General features: G+C 50.5%; 1 long non-coding RNA gene across 1 annotated transcript in view; it reads left to right on the forward strand.

Annotated features, from left to right (window-relative positions):
* LOC118521914 (uncharacterized) overlaps window positions 1-18,889 on the forward strand; it is a 119,250-nt gene that overhangs the window by 53,468 nt on the left and 46,893 nt on the right. The window contains exon 2 of the long non-coding RNA XR_013444376.1: window positions 17,797-17,999. This is a non-coding gene — a long non-coding RNA (uncharacterized LOC118521914). The remainder of the gene's footprint in view (window positions 1-17,796; window positions 18,000-18,889) is intronic.

Consider the following 18,889-nt stretch of genomic DNA (forward strand, 5'->3'; position numbering starts at 1 on the left):
GGAAGGAAGGAAGGAAAGAGAGGAAAGAAGGAAGGAAGGAGGGAAGAAGAAAGAAAGAAAGAAAGAAGAAAGAAAGAAAGAAAGAAAGAAAGAAAGAAAGAAAGAAAGAAAGAAAGAAAAGAAGGAAGGAAGAAAGAAAGAGAGAGAGAAAGAAGGAAAGAGAGAAAGAAAGAAAGAGAGGAAGGAAGGAAGGGAAAAAGAGAAGAAAGAAAGAAAGAAAGAAAGAAAGAAAGAAAGAAAAAGGCAGAAAGGCAGAAAGGCAAGAGAAGGAGAGAAAGAGAGGAAGGAAGGAAGGAAGGAAGGAAAAGAAAGGAAGAAAGAAAGGCAGAAAGTCAAGAGAAAGAGGGGCAGTGTCTATTGCAATGTTGTTTCCATTCATCTGGGGAAAACTGGAGGACAGTAATCTCTCCACTGGGTAAGGTTGCTGGGGACCGCCCAGATGTTGGCTGAATTTTTATAGAGCAGTCTAGTTGTGGCATGCTCAGGGCATTCAGTAAAACAGCCCCTTGAGTGACAGACCCAGTTTTGAGAGAGGGAGGGACTGATGGTAGTGGAAGACAAGCTCATGTTCATGGTAGCCTAGAAGAAACTGGGGGCCAGAATGTTGCACACTCACACTGCCCCCCCAACCCACATCCAAGATGGCCATTCCCCAGAGTTGTGAATGTGGGTCAGTTTGGCATTAGGGCACGGCGAGGTTTGATGCCCCTCTGATTAGACTGGTTACTGGGGATGGGAGCAGAGATGACCAAAACTGGGCTTGGCTGGTCCCTCCAAGTCTGCCCAGTCTGGGGGCCTTTGTCTTTCTGCAAACGTCTGCTAAAAGGGGCCGAGACTCAGGCTCTCTCTATTCAGACTGCTCTCCCAGCCCACATCTTGCATTCAGGCCCTGCTCTGTGGGCGGCTAGCTGGCAGCCACTACCCTCCGGATGACCAGTGCAAAATACACAGGGACCTTTGCAAACCCTTCGAAGACATGCTATTTTTCTCTGCCTGTGTAATTGTTGAGAAGAGAGCCAGAGAAGATGTTCTAATTAATTAGAGCAGGTGTTTGAGGATGCCACTCCGTGCCGGACTCAGGACCAGAATCCAAATTTCCCACTTATCTGCCTCCACCACTGCGACCCCGAGGCACCCCTCTCCTTCCCTGCATTCCTATTTGTGTGTAAACTGCAGCCTGTGACCGAAGCCTTATTAGCTAGTCAAAATTTTACTTTTAAATGGACCATTAACCTACTAGGAAGCAGGAGCCCACTGATAATGTAAGACCACAGGATCCTGTCGGGCCGCAGAGCGAACCAGGTCAGAGAGCGCATCTATTTCTCTCCATTATCCCACAGATGGCCAAGGCACATTCCCACCCACAGGGCTTCTCGTCCCGGAAGGCGTTTTTTATTTTGCTTGTTAATCCCAGCTATGCTGTTGACTTGGACAAGTCACTTTACCACCTCAGCGTCCCCATCCACAGAATGGAACAGGCTGGTTTTTATCTCCTTGATCCTCTGGGAGGTGAGAGGCTGCAGAGCTGAAGTGTAAGTAGCCTGAACACCACTCGGTCCTGAGCTGGCGAGCTGGGCACCTCCCCTTGCTTGCCTCTTGCCGTTTCTGCTCTGAGAAGGGGATGGAGACAGGAGTAAGGGTCCCAGGTCTCAGATAAGAGGCTCTTTCCACCTTGTGTGTCTTCTCAGAAATCCTGCTTGGCTGGAATTCCATCCACTCTTGGCAAGGCATAACTTCCGGTCTCCAAGGGAGAGGGGCTTATAAAAAGGCATAAAAATGAGGCTTCTAAAGACATCCTGGACGTCAACTAGATGTTGCAAAATTACATTTTGATGAGTTCAGTGTAAATGAACCAGAAACATATGGATTCAATTTCCCCTGGAATCCACATGGGTTTAAAAAACCAAGGGGGCGGGGGGAGAATGCATTTGGGGAAGAGCATTTTAGGTCTCACCAAACTCCCCGCATTTGTAAACAGCAGTTTGAGGTTTGTGATGATTGTGTCCTGGGCTGGGTTCCTTCCTAATAATAGAATGTACAGGATGTCTTGCAGCAGCCTCACAAATGTGTCCAGGGAAAAATACCCAAACCCGGCTCTCCCCCTGTCCCTGTTCCATGGTCCTAGGAAACTCCACAGTGGCCTCCCAGATCCCTTTGCTCTCGGTTTGATGACCCAACAGGGGCCCTTTGTCTTCTTCCACAGAGATGAAGCGTTGCAGGGGCCCAGTCAGATTCCCCAAGTCAGTGCCTGTCAAGGGCCAGGTTCATGCCAGGGACGGCAGCAGGAGCTGCTACTTAGCAAGGTGCTCAGAGTCACCCCTGATTTATAACACAGGCATTGACGTGCAGACATGTTAAGTTCAAGGTTACTTGAACTAAGTCGGTATCTGGGCTGGAACTGGAATCCAGGGTTTCTGAATTGACGTCCAGGGATAGCTCCACCAGGGAGGATGCTTTCCTGTTTCCTAATTTCAGGGAGAGTGGGCAGAGACGTCTGACCCTCCAGATCCACTACAAGGCAGTCCTACAAGGAGGCTGGCAGAGGGTCTAATGAAGGGGTTTTTGCATTGCACTGCACCCAGAGACCTTTGAGGGATTCCCAGTGGTTTCTCAGGTGATTCCTTGGGAGAAGGAATGGAGAAGCTGAGGGAAAGAGTGAACTGACTCCCAGGCCCCCTGCTTCCCAGGGAAGCCCCTCCCCTCTGTTTTATTTACTGAGCCTCCAGGTAACATTTTGATTCTAGCAGATTTCTGTAGTTAAAGTCCGAAAATCCTGGATCCAAAGGATTTTGAGGCCTCCCGCCCCTGCCCCCCAGTCTAGTTTTGAAGCTGGCCAAATTGTTCACTGGGCTGGTTCTTAGCTCTTCTTTCCTCTTTGTGCCCACCATCAGATTGCAGGGGCTGTGGAGGAAGGCAGACTTTTGGATGACTCCTCTGTGCTTAGCCCCGCCACCAGGCAGCAAGGGAAATGCAAGATGGGGGCCCAACCTCCAGGAAACTTGAGGTCCGCTTTCGTTGAGAAGACAAAACCCATACCCAGGAGTCACCTTGGGAAGAAGACAATGTGAGTGAATGAGCTGACAGGATTCTGGGTGTCAGAGACTCGGGGTCTTGTGCAACAATGTGCTAATCGATGGATGGTTCATGTAAAAGCTGATTGTAGGGGGCTCTCTATGGGCTGGAACTTTGGAAGAAGTGCTTCTGAATGACTTGGGCCAAAGCACAGACTCCTGATGCACAGGGAGGGACGGAGCCTTCTTGGCGCTCGGCTGATGGAAGGAGCCCTGCGACCCCACTGAGTTGAGTCTCCCAGGAGAAGAGCTGCCTGGATCTGCCTAGGTACATCTTGCAGAGCCCGGCCAGGACGGAGATGGGCTGGAGAGCCATCTGATTGTTATTAGGCTGTGCGACTTTCTTTATTGGCAAACAGTCTGTCAGCAGCTTCTCCTTGCAGAACGGCCCAGATGTGCTTACAAAGCGCTCTGTGTCCTTTCCATCCGCACCCAGCCCCCACGCACATCGCCACTTTGCCAGACTTTGTCCTGGCCCCAGGAGTCCAGCTGCGGCCAGAGCGAGGAGGCTTAAGTCAGGAGTCAGAGGAGGGAAGCTATGTGCCAGGCAGCCTCTTGAGTCTTCGCTCCTGCCTCACTCCCGATGAGGTGCGGGAGGTGCCCTGAGTGGGGTGTGGGCAGCCTGGGTTTGTGTCCTGGGGAGCGTGTTGGGGTGTGGCCGACAAAACGCCACTAAGGAACTTACTTCTACATGTGGCCTCTTGAGTTCTCTTCTTCGATTCTCCACATAGGGCGATTTTCATCTATGACTACGTCTACCTTTCTTATTTCAGAGAATTCACATGGGGAAATTTCAGAAAACACAGAGGCTGTTGGTGTCTGCTCAGTCCTTGCTAAGTGGGGCCGCCCCCAGACAGAGCTTTGTTATTGTTCAGGCAGCCTCCTCAGCCTTGGCCCTCATGACAGAGGCCAGTGCTTTCCTAGTTTCTGGTTGAAGGGTTGGGAGGTGAGTGCAAAATTGTGCCTAAAGGTACCATGTCCTGTTTGGGAGCAGTTGGAGTCCCATTACACGGACATCTGTGCATTGTTTTCTTGCCATCCCACACGTGCTCCCTGTCTTTAGGTAACAGAATCCTGAATTTCCTTTGGGGGAACCATGATCTGACTTTCATACCCTATAGTTATGTGACCCAATAATTCCCCTTTTTACTGAAATTATTCTCATTGCCTCTCCTCTCTCTTATAGTCAGAAACCCCTCCGCCTGCCCTTGGCACGGGCCTGCATTTGCTCATCATTCCTGTGTGGAAGTAGCTCTGGTAAAGAATGAGGGGAAGTGTGGGTCGTTCCATTTTTCTTTTTTTGTTACCACCTTTGTTCTTCTTCTTAAAGTTCTGGAAAACAAGGGAAAAGAACCAACTGAGCCTGCCAACACACATGAATGTCTCTTTCTCTTTCTGGTTATTCTGAGGATCATGAGGGGAAAGGGTGTGTATTGCCAGTCACGAACTTAGCGCATATTGGATATTTTGGGCCTCAGAGATATCCTCGCCCATGTCCCTCTCGTTTAGAGGGGAAACTGAGGCCTGCAGAGAGTCCAGGAGTCTCCAAGGGTCACTTGGAAAGAAGACTTGTGAGGGCTGCGCTGGTTGTAGGGCAATGTCTCAGGCCCCCAGCCGCTGCTGCTCACATACTGACCGAGATCTTACCAAATCGTGCCTTCTTTGTCCAAAAGATGTCCAAAAGAAACCCTTCTGGTTGGTTAACTTCCATCACTCATCTCCCTTGACGATTTGTCTCAGTCAGTCATGGTAACTAAGCTCAGCTCGCTAGTCATCGATTGGTGCAGAAACAGAAATGAGACTCGCTTCTGGCCAATGAGGCATAGTAAGCCAGCTTCTGCCGGGAGCAGAGTCCGGGAAAAGGGGCTTCTGAGTGAGGTGTCTCCACCCTTAAAAGGAGATGTAAAAGGGAGGCAAATGTTTTTTCCCCTGGACTTTATTACTTCTAATACGAGGCTGGTACTCTGGGGGCAGCCATCTTGAGGCCGAGGAGGAGCTCTCTGGGAGCCGGAGACTGTGTGCAGGCAGATTGGTGAGATGAAAGGCTCTGAGTGAACATGACCTCCAACTCCAGTATCCTCACTGCTTCTGGGCTTGTCATCGCACGTGGTACAAATATTCCCCTTGTCTAAACCAGTCAGAGTTGGGCTTCCTTTTCCGTGAGGTCGCTCTGCTGGTCCCTGTCCATGGGTCCCTGGGGTCAGGTAGGTGACCATCTGTTTTTATCTAGTAGTTTGTGTGGGCAGTCACAGTGAGACTTGGCCTCTTTGTTCTCTTTCTCTCATTCAGCTGCCTGCCTCTCTTCAGAGTCACGGGTGTTAGAGCCAGAAAGAGGCTCAACCTTCTTCTAGTCCAACCCCTGACCCTGTGGGTGGGGTGACTGAGGCCAGAGGGAGAAAATGACTTCATGACTTGCTCATGGTGCACAGGAAGTATGGCCCTAGGATGGGAACACAGGTCTTCTTCCCCCACGTTGGGCGCTCTCATCTTGCTAAGTTCTTTGCTGTCTTGCTCTGCCTCTGTGTCTCCACCATGCTTCTCCCTAGGCCTCCTTCTGCCTCCCTGTCCTCGGACCAATTTCATTTAAACCAAATGGGGCACCTCTACCGAGGACTGTGGGGGCTCTGGAAGAGACCGTGCTGAGGAGACCAGGCTGGGACGCTGAGTGAATGGCCATCAGGCGGTAGGGCCCACAGATGGCTCCCCAGCACTGGGAGCTGACAGGATTCCACGGCCCAGCTCCATGGAGCAGGCTCAGCTGGGGCTCCTTCCCATCCCATCCTGCTTCCCACTGACTTGGAGAGACAGCTGGTTGGTGGAGGGTTTGTGTGGGTTTATTTACTCTTAATAACAAGCTCATATTTTAGATATTCCCCCCAGGTGTTTCTGCTCATTTGGGTTAAGTACAAAACCATGGATCTACGCACAGAATGCGGGGATCTAAAAATTAGGATTACAGCCCAGCCTCTGTATAACAAAACCAGGCTCCCTTTGAAGGAAGTGGTGCCCAGAGTCCTGTCCTGACTGGCCAAGGCGAAGCCATGATGGGTCAGTATTTATTATCAGCAACTTCCACACCCATCCACTGTCATCACCTGCTCTCCCCGTGGGTCCTAAGTTCAGGTCAGGACACACTTGCTGAGTGACTCATACGGCCAGACCTGGTGTTCTGCCCGGGGTGAAAGATACACAATTCCAGCTTCAGGAGGTCCCAGTCATGTGGGGAGACAAGAAAGACATCTGCACTCGCCGTGGTGTGTGGTGATCTCTGCCACTGAGCATAGCACTGGGTGCTGAAGAAAGCCTCCATGGACCACATAGCCTTCCTCAGGAAGCCTTCCTCAAAGGGGTCCTTAGCCCTGCCTTCAGCATGCCTACAGTCCTGCTTTTCTAGGAAGATGCCCCTCTGGCCACTGATGATTCTTCATGTACTCTCCCCTCACCTCCAACCTGCCCTGCACAGCTGATCAAAGTTTGTCTCACCCAACATGGAAAAGCAAACACATCATATGGGTCTTCACTGATCTTCCCACCACCAAATGGCGAATGCCCTGCCTCAGCATCCACGTGATCTGATGTGACCCCTTTCCCTGAGAAGGAAGTATCCTTCTTCTCGTCAGAGGCCAGTCCCTCCCCACCCCATGCCCTTGACCCCATCCCTTTTCACTTCCTCAACTTCATCAGTCGATTTCTCGCTCACACTTTCCTCCGCCTACAAATGCCTTCACTCTCCAATCTACTTTAATCAGGTTTCCGTCCCCAACACCTTCAAAACTTTATTTTGTCAAGGTCACCAGTGACCTCTGTAAGGTTGCCAAATCCAGTTGGATGTTTTTCCTGTATTATCATACTAGAAGGCTCAGCAGATGGAGATGTCTGCTCCTACCTGAAGACATACACACACATTCTCTCTCTCTCTCTGTGACCCCACACTCTTCTGATTTTCCTCCTGTATTACTGGCTGCTCCTTCTTACCCATATTGGCTCAATCCCCCTCCTCTACCCAATCTCTAAGTGTTGGGTCCTACAGACTCAGTCCGTGGACATCTCTTTCCTACCCACGCTCATTCTCAGGTAACCCTACCTGGTATCAGATTTTTAACATAACGATTGTTCCCAAACGTATATCCTCAGTCCAGACCTCACATATGCATCCAAACTAGACTTTTTACATCTTATGTCAGTTGTTCCACAATTATATCAAAATGACGAGGTCCAAAACTGAATTCTTAACCCAGCCCCAACCAACCCCAAGTGATAGGCACAATTCTAAGATATTGCCCAAGGTTTCCCACACCTCCGTAGGTAGGTGTAGTCCCTGGGGCTGTGAAGGTAATGGATTTGATTCCCATGAGTAGGGCATGTTAGATGGAACCATTGACCTTAAGAAAAGGAGATTTTGCAGGTGGGACTAACTGAATCACACGAGCCCTTTAAAATCAGAGAGAGCTCTCCAGTTGGTGGCAGAAGAGGAGTTTAGAATGATTCTACCCAGAGTAGATTCTCTGTTGGTGGCTTTGAGATGGAAGGGGCCATGGTGCATGGGACTAAGAGGTGAGTGTGGCCTCTAAAAGCCAAGAGCAATATCTGGCTGCAAACAGCAATCCAATCAGGACATTAGTCCTGTACACACAGGACACTGGACCAGTCAGCCCGGAAGAGAGCCTGGGTTCCAGATGAGAGCCATTGCCTGAGGAAAAGGGCTGGTCCTCTCTGAGCCTTGGCATCTCTGTCACAAACAGAGTTACTCTTTTCTCCCTCCCACCCTGGACCTCAGAGGCTCACTGCAAAGATTAAATGATGTAGCAGATGGAAAGGGCCCGGCGTGGTGCTTCATATCCAGCAGCTGAACAGGGACTCAAAATTAAAGGCCATTACTACTGTTATTACCAGTGAATGAACTCCGCAAGAGCACCTTGTTCTAGATCCACAGCTAAAAACCTGTTGAAATGACAAAAATAGTAATAAAAAATTAAAAGTCCAAAGGGCTCTGGAGTACATTTGTTAAAGTGTCAGGTTGTGTGTTTTTTTTCCCCCATGTAAGCGGACTGAGTCTCCGGAGGTCATACTGCTCTGCGCTGTCCCCTGGGAGCAGGAAGGCAAGTCGGAAGCCCTATGGGATAGCAGCCTGGGCCCGGGAGGGGAGGTCCTGCCCTGCCCTGCCCCTTGCAGAGCCTGGGGAGCCATGTGCCTGGCTGAGGGCCCCCTTGGGGAGAAAAGCAGGAGTGGGGAGAGAGGACACGTCAGTGTTTTCCAGGCCCTTGCAGAGAGGTGTGTCATTAAAGGTGCAGAAAAAGCCTGCAGGAGGACTTACCTGGCCCCGAGAGGCTCCCTGGAGCAACGCTGAACTAGAACACAGCCTTGGCTCCTGGCCCTCACCCTCGGGGCTTCTGCACCTGACAATGTCACATTACGCAGCTCACAAACCAACTGTTCCAAGAACCGTCCCAAGGAGTCCTCTTTCAGGATGGAGTTCACTCGGGGCTGAGGCCGTCTCTCCAGGGTGCCATGGCAAAATGTGGGCGCTGTGGGCACATACCTGCTTTTGCTACACACCTGTCCCCATCTCTGGTGACAGGCCCCAAAGGCAAGGTTTTCATGTACCCAGTGGTGGTTTAGGGAACACGTCACAAGGAGCATGTGAGGGGTCACACAAATTCTTCCTGGAGGGGAGAGCTCTATATTACTTGGAAGGAAAATATTGATTGGCTATATGGCCTTGAGGGAAAGACCCCAAAGTTCTTCTGGGAGGAAAAGATGGTGCGGAAGTGCCCTAAGGTGGCGACAGCAATGGCGTGTTGTGCTCGGAGTAGCAAGGGCAGCGCATGGAACAGCGTGGCTCGCGGCGGGGAGGCGCTGCTTGAAATGACCCCTCACCGTGACCTCACGTCCTCAGTAAACAGGACTGAGCTCAAAAAATGCCTGGTATGAGTGGAGCAGAGTGGAAGCCGTGGGTGAAGTCACATTCCAGCTCAGACTGGACTCAGAGGGAAACAGAGGACGCTATCACCGGCTGAGAGCCATAGCCACGGGGCGCTTTGACACCGTAAGCCCCCGTAAGCCCACCCCAGTCATGGGCAGCTTTTGGACTTGCAGAGACTGTGGGGATGGGGGTGGGGTGAAGATCTGAGGCAAGGATAGCCAGGTGTCCAAAGGGCAGGGCAGGGGGTCTCTGGCTTTGACCTCGTTGTGTAATAAAGATCGTGACTGGCCATTGTCCCTGGTTTCTGGAAGAGAGACTAACTTCTTGGAATTTCCCAAGTAATAAGTGTGTTCGTTCTTCATAAGCCCCTGAGTCTCTCTGCTAATGAGATGATTCAGGATGGGGGCTGGTCATCAGAAGGACCAATCATAGTTTCTGAGCCTGCCTGACTTGGGGACCTCGGGGAATGGGCGTGGATTTCAGTCACCTGGCCAAGGACTTCATCATGGCTCCAGAATGAAACTCTGGGAGAAACTCTGCACACCAAAGCTCAGTGGAGCTTCCTGGTTGGCGAACGCATCCACATGGTAAGAGGGCAACCTGCCCTGAGTCCGTGGGGAGAAGGCATAGAAGCTCTGTCTTGGGGATGGCCCCAGACCTCATCCCAGGTGTCTCTTCATTGGGCTGGTCCTGGTTCCTTCATAATAAAACCGTATCATAAGTAAAGTGCTTTCCTGAGTTCTATGAGTTGTTCTAGTGAAAGATCAAAACTCAGGGGGTCATGGGACTCCCCCAAACTTAAATCCAGTTGGCCAGAAGTGACCTGGGGACTCCTAAGCTTGTACCCAAAGTGAGGGTGGTATTGTTGGGGACTGTGCCTTTAACCTGCGGGGTCTACTCTAACTCCCACGGGCTGGCATCAGAATTGGATTGTCGCAGACCAGCTAGGTCATGGGTCTCTTTCCCTACATGGGTCCTTTCCTGCCCTCTTCCCACACCACTTAGTGACCTCGCAGATCACAACCCCGATGGGATCCATCCTCTCTTCCTCTCTTTGACCCTGCGATCTGGTGGAATGCAGTCTTTGCCACGGCCAGTTCGACTTGTGCCCTCTCCAGGTCTCCTTGCCAAAGACGATGGTGGCAGGACCTCATGGCTGGGCTGCTTGCTCCGAGGTCGACGGGTTGCTCGGAGGGGCATGTGTAAGCCATCAACACCGCACCACTTCTGCAATGGCAGCAACGGGCCTTGTGTTTGGGAGGTCCTCGGACCACAGTCTGGTTCTGAGGCATCTTCAAGATGCTTTTGCGTAGCAGGCATCTGGTTTTGACTTTGATTGTATGTTTATTCGAAGAGGCTCGGGGTGGGGGATGAAGGAAGTTAAGGGTGGGGGAGTGCTCAGGTTGGGTCCAATCCAGGCCACTGCCGGGCCCGACCGCTGTCCCTTTGGTGAGGCGAACAGCCCCCAAAGCGGGAAGTACGGAGAGGGTCCCGGGTATAAATCTTCCCCTCGGAGCAATGCAATTGCATTGTACTTAAAAATAATTAAACAAATCTGTAGAACATGTTTCCATTGCATTAGCTTACTTCACTTGGCCTCGCAATGTGAGGATCATAATTACTTAAATATTTCCCTTTACTATTTTTCAAAACATTTTTCTAAATTGTCAAAAAACATTCTGGAGAGAGTTGGATAAAAAACATAGTGAACATGTGTCTGATTAATTTTTTAAGACAATCAAGATCAGATGCAAAAAAATGATTGGAAATGGTTTCAGTGCAACAATAAAAGACAGAAAATCTCGGAGCAGGGAATGTGGTGAGTCATAAGGAAAAAAGTATTCATCATTTTTACTACGGTATCTACCGGAACTCAGAAGACAGGGAACGAACAGGCCTGGTGTGGAAATTGCCAAAGGTGGGGCGTGGCCTATGGAGACCATGTCCGGAGAGGGGTGTTCTGCCGAGGGCGGCAGGAGACAGGGTCCGTCCCGATGCCGAGCTTATAAAACAAGAGATCACTCTGAGCAGCCATTCTTTGTCGTCTGTCATTACAAACAAGTGGAGGGCAATCCGCTGCCATCCTGACAAGAGGATCGTCCCTCATCGGCCAGCTGACAATCACGCCACCATCCCGAGGCCATCGATGGAGCTGCTGGGTGATGGAAAGCCACTTGTCAAAGGAGGGTTTATGATGTTAACTCACAAGCTCTTCCCTAGCTTGAACTGAATTTTATTTTACTGTATTCAATTTATTTTGTTGAGTCCTTTTCTTAAACTTATTTTTTTAAGTTCCAATAAACAATTGGGATCAAAGAATGTGATTTCTTTCTCTTGCAAAACACTCCTGCCCCCCCCCCCCCCGTGCCTTCCTTCTCTGGCACTGACTGCCTGGCGAAATGTCGTGAGAAGGGGAGACACAGGACCTCTGGCTGAACTCGTCACCCATCTACAGGTCGGGAGAAGGTTCCAGGCGGGGTGGACTCTACAACCCCTACAGTTGTCCCCCCTTATCCATGGGGGATACATTCCCAGACCCCCAGGGGGTGCCTGAACCCTATCTATACATCACAGGTATGTCCATCGTATGTATGCACCTGTGATAAAGTTTAACTTATAAATTAGTCACAGTAAGATTAGCAATAATAACTAAACATCAAATAGAATGATTATAACCATATGCCATAATAAAAGTTACGTGAATGAGGGCTTTGTCTCTCGAAATATCTTACTGGGCTGTGTTCACCCTTCTTCTTGTAATGATGTGAGATGATACAATGCCCCCAGGATGAGATGAGTCGACAGGAATGACCCAGGTATTGTGACATAGCATTAGGCTACTGCTGAGCTGACCAAACGTCAGAAGGAGGGTTGTGGGCTCCTGGCCCGCTGTGAACTACAGGTAACGGGCAGTGTGGAAAGCGAGCGCGCAGGTAAGAGAGGATGACTGGATTTTGCTTATGCATTAAGAAGCGCACCCAAGGACTCTATCCTGAATCCTAAACCAGCACTCCTCTGAAAGGAAAGCCTCACACCAAGTGTTACGGCCCCATCAATAGCTCCCGGGTCCCCACGACGTTTTCACCTCTTCATCTTTTTAAATTTTTGTATTATTTTTTTGTAGTGCAGAGATTAATATGCCTTTTGGTTTTAAATGGCAAAAAAAAAATGGGGGGTTGTTGTCCCTGGTTCTTCATCCCAAGTAACAGTCTGTCTCAATAGCAGGCAAAGGGCAAGGTGTGATGGAGGTCTTGCCCGGGGTAGCTAAGGTCTTCTTGGGGGAACTGTCAGACTGGGAACCTTAGGCCTGGGAAACTGAGGCAAGGCCAGGGGCCAGGAAGACTGGCAGAGTTAGACGATGTCTACTGAAAGTTGGAGTGTTCTTCGGCATCTCACGCACAGAGAGGAGTTGCCAGGTAAAAGTGAGAGGGGGATTCTTCACTGGGCACCCCTGCCCAGAAGCCGTCTGGGGAAGGCCTCCTCGGTCAGGACTGGAGGGTCAGCCCCACTCCCTGGCCGCCCCTTCCTTTACTGCTCCTGACCCCAGGAATGGACAGCTCTCCCTGGCGGGAGGTAGAACATGTTCATGGAAGTGGACTGACCGGTTAGAATTATGCACAGAACATGGCTCGGCCACTTGAAGTGTACTAAACCCGTCACGTAAGGACCCTTCAGGAGCTCCCAGGTTGTGGGAGGGAAAAAGTGCATGTGGATAACGTGCGGGGAGGGAGAGAGAAGAGACTGAGTGCATGCACATGCCTGCACCTGTGCTGGCTGGGTCAGCGAGCCACCACCAGCTTCTGCGGAAGACAAGCAGGGGCACGGAGCACTGGAGTGGCCTCGGTGGGCGAGCAACCTCGCGGAGAGTCTGTCCTCGCCCTGGGTCCTGAGCATCGGGGCTGGTCTTGTGCCATATTCTGCAGCATTCCACCTGATCTCACTTCTCCTTTCTCCAAAGCTGCAGCTTCTAAGCTTTTGAAATATTCAAGTTATAGTGATTTTGATGTATTTTGCACCCATAATTTGGTGAGGATTTCTTGCCTATCTTTGCAAACATTGGAGGAGCCTGAAGATTGAAGTGTGGCAGTCCGGACCCACCCTTGCAGAGGGTGCTCTGGGCAGGGGGCTTTGGCCTCTCTCCAGGCGCCTCTGCACCCTCAGTGTGGCCACCTCCGCTGGCCAGTTTCCCGCCCACTCAAGGACAGTCCAGTGGAAAGGAACCTCGCTTTTAGCTCATTCTTGACTGTGGCATCAATCATGGGCTGCTTGGCCAGGGAATCCGAGGGCCTCCTGAATAATTCAGAAGTACGACACGGAATACTTGTTGCTCCCCAGTGTTAATGAAAATATCAAGGGAATTAATTAACAGTCAATTATATCAATTTTAGATTTGGACGTTGATTCTGATGCTGAAAGCTAAATCTGCATTTTTGCCACAGTTCCTTTCCTTGGCTCTCAACTCGTCTTAGTCATTTCCAATCAAACTTATAAGGGGGAACATACTCAAATTATTTCCTTCCCCTCGCTGTCTTGCAACTTGCTTCAGATAAATAAGGGTAAGAGGAACTGTTTGAGTAACAGATATTTTCTACAATCCTACGTATACAGGCGCTCTCTTGATCTCTGTATTAAACTGCTGGGGGAGGGGAAGGGAGTTTGAATCTACAGATAATAAATTACCGACAAAGATGAAAAAGCAAAAATCATGTGCATGCTATTTGCATAGATATGTATATTTTGCTCAGACCATGACATGGAAGAGCTCGCAAGAGATGGGAAATGCCAAAGGGAATCACACACAGTGTCCTCACCTCCCGTTTATTATGACTGGAGCCCAGGACTTTGTCCCTCCTGCACGTGTGACATGTTTGCTAGACTTGTGTCACACGTCACCTCGAAAGGGATTTTTAAAAACCCTCTGTGATCTTTGATATTAAGAAAAGGCATCTCATTGAAAACAGTCTTTGCATGATTTGGCACGAGCCGTCTAGACTGCTTTATGAAAAATGACAGCTAGTAGGAAAGTAATTAAAGATGTATTTTGCTGAAAGCAAAAGTATTTTTGGAATCAATACCAACCATCTTTAATTTGGCAGCTCTTTCCACAATCATTGTGCGTTATCTGGGGGATCTCAATTCTAGACCATGGGGGTGCCAGCCCCCCTTCTGGTGTCACTGTTGGGTCCTCATCTGCTTGCTCACCGTCCTCAGGAAGGGTTGAAGGAGGTCTGGGGGCAAAGAGGAGGCACAGTCCACATGGAGTGGAGGGAGCTAGGACATCTCTCACGGGTGCCTGGCACCCCATTTGGCCCCTCCCAGGGCAGGGGAGATGCTCAAAAATAGTTGAGGCAGAAACCTTAATTCATGCGTTTTAGAATTCGGAAAAGATGTCTTACCTCTTCCAGCCTTTTTATAGGAAGCGTTTTCCTTAGCTGGTTGGGAGCTCCCATCAGGGCAGTACTGTTCCTTCTACTTCTGCGCCAGGTGCCCGATAGACCACACAAACTCCACATGGGTCTGGCCAAGCCTTGACAGATGACGGCACACTGAGCTTTCATCCTGCGGGGATATCTGTCTGGCTTCGTTCTCCCCTTCCCTCTCCCATCCATCCTTTTACCTGCCCGATTCTTACTCATCCTTCAGGTGTCAGCTTAGGTGACACTTCCCCTAGGAAGCCTTCTTGGAATGCCTCACCTCTCCCAGTTGCATCTCAGAACCTCAGCTCTGATTCCACCTGGTTCTAGCACTCTTGACTTAGTTAATGCCTATCTTCTTTACCATCTTCTGGGGACAGAGACCACAACTTTCTCACCAATTTACTCCTGGTTCCCAGTCTGTAGTCTGGCAAAGCTCCTTGGATTGGGCGATGAGGTAACATACTGTAAGTGTGATCACATTTCTGCCCTTTGATTTTCTCATCCTCTTATAGATGGTCTCTGGGTCCAACTTCAGGTGTGGTTCTCGGGTATGAATGGACTGGCTTTTCCTATGTCCTTCTGTATTAGAAATACAAAGACCCCTCTTTTAGCACTCTTTTAGCACTAGGGGAAGCTGAGTCAGTGGGAGGTAAGGCCCACGTGGCCAGGAGGAGCTTGGGGAGACTGATAGTCCTGAGGACTGAAGTTGGGGTGGATCGGAAAGGTTCAGGTAATTGAAAGGTCAAAACCAAAATTTTTAGAATAGGGAAAACCCCGGGGACTTTCCAGGCTATTCTCCGTGTCAAGAGGACATGAGCTGGCCAGCCTTAGTGGGGTCAACTCAGCAGGTCAGAGTGTAGACATCCCTGGCAGGGTCAATAGTCTTTGATCTCTGCAGCTGGAGCCATATAGGGTGCTGTTGAGGGACCTCAGAGGGTACTGTACTGGAAGTGGAAGTAAAGAGCGTCCTATCCAGCCCTCCGCTTCCTCCTCCACTAGAACAAGTCTGCTTGCACCTCTTTTGTTTTAACGAGATCTATAATGCATGTTTGTGCAGGTGTTATATGCATGTGTGTGTGTGTGTGTAAGTGTGAGCACGTGTGCAACAAAACCACTGTTCACCTTCTGCTTACAACCGGGGCTGCACAGCAAATGCACCGCGTCCTTCCACAGAACGCGTGTCAGCCTCCAGAAGGCCGCACGCACGGCTGTGCAGGAGACAGCATGCAGGCTTCTGGCCTGATTTTCAACATCTAGGTGCTGTGGATTTTCATTGCTTTGGATCTTAACGAGGCATTAATTTTTTCCCTCATTGATATGCATAGTCAGACGTAGTTAATCTTTGGGACACCTGCTGGTCAGATGCCTGGGATAAGCCTGGATTAAGGGAATTCTGATTACCAATCCTTCCAAAGTGCCAGGCAACTTGGGAATTCAGGGTGCGGAGGGTGTTATTGAATACAGAACTGCCCATGGTGAGGTGGCCTGGTCTCTACGGAAGGGGCATTGATCAATGATAGCACTGATGTTGGTAGTGTGTGAGAACCGCTGGGAGTGGGGATCTGTGTGCCCACGCTGGGTTTTCAGTCTGTCTTTATGGGTGGCAGGGCTCTGGACTCAGCTTTCCTGGGGCTCTGCCCTCCGGCCACAGTTTTTTGGCCAGGTGCCATGTCCATGAAGCAGCCTGACCCCTTCCCTGTGACAGTCCTTAGTCTCCTGAAAGAACCAGCCCTGAACCAGTCCAGACAGAAAAGGAGTTGTAGTAATCTTTACGTATCACGCTATATTGTCAGTCTTTCCCACCAGAATGTAAGCTGTAGGAAGGTATGTCTGAAAAGTATTTGGTATGAATGTATTTGTGAGGATATCCCCAAGTCTTAGCTGGGGTGTGTGTCTTTTGTGAAGTCCTCTCTGCATTTACAGTGCTCTCCACCGTCCCAGACCCTGGGCAGGGGGTGGTCTGGGCAGAGGTTGGCCAACAGGGACCTTTCCTCCAGGTCTGGCCTCAGGCACTTCACTCACCTGAGCGGGGGGGGGGGGGGGGGGGGATAGGACAGTTGCTCACTCATGATTGCACGTCCTGTGCGCTCCTTGCCTTCAGTACTGCCTTTACCAGAGACATCGCCTCGGATCACAAAGGATTTAGTCTTTTGTTCACACATGGCGTCAGCCTGGCTACCTACTTCAGTGAGGTGTGGCATTCTCTGATTTCAATTCTAAAGTCAGCCCATCGGGCTTAGGTAAAACGATGCTCTAACACCTGCCAGTGAAGATGCTAGCTGACCAGGGGCTGTTGGAGAAGGAGGCAGAAGGAGATACTAACACCGAAAATACATAGAACTTGGTGAATTCACATTTGGTATCTCATATACTTCCTTGGGCATTTGAGAGCAAGTACGAGAATATTTACTGCAAAATTTTTAGAACAGTGAAAAACTGAAAACAGCCGATATGTCCATTAATATAGGAAGAGCTAGACAAGCATGAATGCAGCTCTACTAGAGAGCACGATATAGCAATTAGAAAGAAGGAGATAGATGGATATGGACTCACATTGATAAGGCTTCAAGACATATGCTGGGTGAAAAAAGTCTGGTAGGGAAACGTGTTTTGGTTTGACCAAATGTATGTTAAAAGATACAGAATTTTTCTACAAAAATATGTATTTGCCTATGTATATTTGTAAATATGACAAAAAAGAGTGGGACGCCAGCAGACACTCTTTAAGAAGGGGGGGAATGGAGTGGCAGAGGTGGGAAAGGGGGCTTTAGAACCCAGTGTCCCTTTCTATAAACAAGAAGTCTGCTTTCTTGGAAAAACTCCTCATTCTGTGAGAGCTAAAGTTGTTGCCATCTTCAGTGTTATTTATGTGTTCACACACAATAAACCTTTGTCCTGTCCCGCACAGGACAGACCATGTGCACACCATCGGCTATGAGTAGATTTTCTGTGAAGGAGACTCCAGGTGGAGGCAGCCAGTCGTTGTACTCCAGGAGCAAACAGGTTAATGGGACCCAGGACACAGGTGCAGAGAGTCATTGTGGGTGGCAGGATGGGTGGTGTGGGGTGCTCCTCAGCAGCCCCAGACTCAGGCCCTCACGGTTTGCTGGTTCACCAGCTCCCAGGATAGGACGTGTCCTTGGGCTCCCCGTGCCTGGGAGCCACTCCTCACTTCCTCCGCAGGGCACCTCTCTCGTTAACGCGTGGCGGGTGCGGGGCTCCTGGAGTCCAGAGGAAGGGCTGGTGGGTTATGGAAGGGTAGGGGCCGCTCCTAAAGTGGAGGCCGGAGCAGATCGGCGTGGAGGCTGGGCTGGAAGCGCAGAGCAGGCGGGAAAGTAGCGGTAGCTCTCCTTTGAGCCAAGGCGACATCTCTTCCACTCCGCAGAGGCTCTGCTTTCCACAGATCGGGCTGACCCACAGTGGGGCCTGGCCCCTCGAGCACTCTGTGAAGCTCTCTTTCTCGGAGAAGAAGCCTTGGGGCTGGTCCTGGTGCTGCTGGAGCCGAGTCGAGGATCGTGGCCTCCTGGAGTCCCGAGTTAACGTCAGGGTCACCAGTGGGAAGGCTCTTGGGACAGACGACTGATGCTGGTGAGTGACGCAGCTCAGAGAGCAGCAGAGACCGTGTCAGACAGGTGTGTGTACACACCATCTAAATACACACGTGTATTTAGAGATTGCCCACCACTCTGGTCCAAAAACATGGATCATGGGCCTAGTTTCTCAGCTTGTGATCCCTGGTTAGAGGGGTACCGATCGCTGGTGAAGGGCACAGAGCAGAGGTTCGGGAGCCTAGGGCCGACTGCCCATGCCATTCCTAAGTGACCTGGCCAAGCGCTCAGTTTGCGCATCCGCATAATGCCGCCGTGAGGGGACCAGCGTCACACCCCCATCCCGAACCGTCTCGCACAGGTGATATATGCCAGGCGCCCAGCACTAATAAAGGGCTTAATGGATGATGCATAACAATAATTGATAACACTCCACTTTGCTCGGGACAATAAACACCGTGTTCTTCAATGGCCTCATTCCTCTGCCTCACATCAGCTACAACCAGCTGCTAACTCTCTGCCTCATTTTCTCCTCCTAATGAGGGGAAATCTAATATCAGCTTTAGGCTGGACGTGGAAATAATCCAGTTCCTCCGATGTGGGGAGGGCATGGAGCTTCCTGCCTCCAGCCTGCGCAGGCCCGCCGTGGCGGCTGGAGGAGGGGCTGGGGGTACGAGAGGCTAGCCACTGTCCCCAGCCCCGTGGCCGGAGCCCCTCCCACTCCTTGAGCTGACTTCTTTGAGCCCTTGACAAGGGTTGAGACTCTCCTCCTCACCCCACAGAGAAAACTTTGGGTGGCTGACCCCAAACCTCCTCACGCACAACCAATCTCCCTCCAATTGTTTCATCAGCGTTGGGACTGTCAGCTCAAACCTGACAAGTGACAAGTCTCAGGCTCATGCCGACTAGATAATCAAAGTCTTGTCAGAG

This window comes from Halichoerus grypus, chromosome 15 (assembly GCF_964656455.1).
Source record: "Halichoerus grypus chromosome 15, mHalGry1.hap1.1, whole genome shotgun sequence".
Lineage (NCBI taxonomy): Eukaryota > Metazoa > Chordata > Mammalia > Carnivora > Phocidae > Halichoerus > Halichoerus grypus.